The 2,483-nt window shown below is 49.7% G+C and overlaps 1 protein-coding gene across 2 annotated transcripts in view; it reads left to right on the top strand.

Moving 5' to 3' along the window:
* The first annotated feature begins 806 nt into the window (after nucleotides 1-806).
* Nucleotides 807-2,483, top strand: part of ston2 (stonin 2) — a 176,363-nt gene continuing 174,686 nt past the window's right edge. The window contains exon 1 of one of the 2 annotated variants that reach the window (XM_060933719.1): nucleotides 807-897. The gene's annotated coding sequence lies outside the window, so the exon portion shown is untranslated. The remainder of the gene's footprint in view (nucleotides 898-2,483) is intronic. The other variant, XM_060933721.1, reaches the window with a different exon arrangement.

The raw sequence follows: 2,483 nt of genomic DNA, 5'->3' as shown, positions 1-2,483 counted from the left end.
CAACTTACAGTACAAAGGGATGCTGCCGGGAGCGGCAGTGGGATTTAATTAGGGAAAACAAAGGCATGCAGCGGGCTGTTTATTCACACTACTCTCTCCTTTTCTTCCTTGTAAATAGTCAAAGGACTCCCATTGTAACTTGGGGGAGCACGGCCCCCTCCAACATAATTTTAGGGGGGCCGTCACCCCCCTTGCCCCCCTCTGCCACCGCCACTGGCATATCATGCTAGCAATGTATGTTTTTCTTCTTAAACCATTATATTTACATTCAATTAAATTGCATTTCATCTTTACATCCAGCTGGGACTTGTACTTCCTGAAATATTGCATTATTATCCACTCATAGTACAATGGTGAAATAATTCAAGGTTTTGGAAAGCTAATAAATGTGCACTGTGTCCAGTAGGATGTTTTATTTATTGTTTTATTGTGTCCAATAGGTGTTTTATTTATTTATTTATTTATTTATTTATTTATTGTTTGTTTGTTTGTTTGTTTGTGCGTTGAATCAAATAGTGCTGTGTGTGTTCTTGTTTTGTGTTTTGCTGTGCTAGTGTAAACAGCACTACTAACTCTTACGGGTATACTGAAATGTGTAAATATTGAACAGGTGGCAGTTTTCACGTGTAAAATGTTTTATAAGGAATAAATGTAATTCTTGTAAGGAAACACATTTCTCTTCCCCCAGTGAGGATGGAAGGAGAGTGTATACAAACCCAATCTGGCAACCTTCTCCAGTCCTCTGCTGAGAAACTGCGCTCCTGGATCTGACCAATGAGAAGTCAGTGGGCGGGGCTGTGGCAGAGATTGACGAGAGTTCTCGCAACAAGTCCCAGTGCGTGCTGAGCGGCTCTAACCCCGCCGCGGGCCGGAAGGCTGTGAGTTCGAGCCCCGCAGGTATGGCTCTGTGTTGTGTTTGTGGCGGTTCGGTTCGGTTCGGTATAAAGCGCTATGCAGTGTTGCGCGCGCGGCGCGGTTCCCAGCGGAGGCTGCAGGTTCCTGCGCGAGCGCGTCATGAGTTTACTTTGTGTTCCTGTTCCTAATAATGTGACACCGAGTTTTCCTCAGGCGGTGAGTGCGGAGTCTGTGCCGACTCTGTGCGGAGTCTGTGCCGAGTCTCTGAGTCTGTGCCGAGTCTCTGAGTCTGTGCGGAGTCTGTGCGGAGTCTCTGAGTCTGTGCCGAGTCTCTGAGTCTGTGCGGAGTCTCTGAGTCTGTGCCGAGTCTCTGAGTCTGTGCCGAGTCTCTGAGTCTGTGTGGAGTCTCTGAGTCTGTGCGGAGTCTGTGCGGAGTCTCTGAGTCTGTGCGGAGTCTGTGCCGAGTCTGTGCGGAGTCTCTGAGTCTGTGCGGAGTCTCTGAGTCTGTGCCGAGTCTGTGCGGAGTCTGTGCCGAGTCTCTGAGTCTGTGCGGAGTCTGTGCGGAGTCTCTGAGTCTGTGCCGAGTCTCTGAGTCTGTGCCGAGTCTCTGAGTCTGTGCCGAGTCTGTGCCGAGTCTCTGAGTCTGTGTGGAGTCTCTGAGTCTGTGCCGAGTCTCTGAGTCTGTGCGGAGTCTGTGTGGAGTCTCTGAATCTGTGCGGAATCTGTGCGGAGTCTCGGAGTCTGTGCCGAGTCTCTGAGTCTGTGCCGAGTCTCTGAGTCTGTGCGGAGTCTGTGCCAAGTCTCTGAGTCTGTGCCGAGTCTGAGAGTCTGTGTTTAATCCGGTTTAAAGGTTGAACTGGTGATGTTCCGGTTTTACTGTGGAACTGAATCCGAATGAATCCCAGGATCCTGCTCTCAGGGAACATCAGGTCCTGCTCACTGTACACACTACTGCTGTCTGCTACAGCACAGCCCATTCATTCATTCTCTCTCTCTCTCTCTCTCTCTCTGTCTCTCATCCTCTCTGTGTGTGTGTCTCTCATCCTCTCTGTGTGTGTCTCTCAATCCTCTGTGTGTCTCTCTCTCTCCTCTCTGTGTGTCTCTTATCCTCTGTGTGTGTCTCTCTCTCTCCTCTGTGTGTGTCTCTTATCCTCTGTGTGTGTCTCTTATCCTCTGTGTGTGTGTGTCTCTCTCTCTCCTCTCTGTGTGTGTCTCTCTCTCTCCTCTCTGTGTGTGTCTCTCTCTCTCCTCTCTGTGTGTGTCTCTCATCCTCTGTGTGTGTCTCTCAATCCTCTGTCTCTCTCTCTCCTCTCTGTGTGTGTCTCTCTTTCCTCTCTGTGTGTGTCTCTCTCTCTCTCCTCTCTGTGTGTGTCTCTCAATCCTCTGTGTGTCTCTCTCTCTCTCCTCTGTGTGTGTCTCTTATCCTCTGTGTGTGTCTCTCAATCCTCTGTGTGTCTCTCTCTCCTCTCTGTGTGTCTCTCTCTCCTCTCTGTGTGTCTCTCTCTCCTCTCTGTGTGTCTCTCTCTCCTCTCTGTGTGTCTCTCTCAATCCTCTGTGTGTCTCTCTCTCCTCTCTGTGTGTGTGTCTCTCTCTCCTCTCTGTGTGTCTCTCTCTCTCCTCTCTGTGTG

Source organism: Neoarius graeffei, chromosome 11, assembly GCF_027579695.1.
Source record: "Neoarius graeffei isolate fNeoGra1 chromosome 11, fNeoGra1.pri, whole genome shotgun sequence".
Taxonomy (NCBI): Eukaryota; Metazoa; Chordata; class Actinopteri; order Siluriformes; family Ariidae; genus Neoarius; species Neoarius graeffei.
Note: the sequence above shows the minus strand (reverse complement) of the source record. Positions and strands in the feature narration are given on the sequence as shown.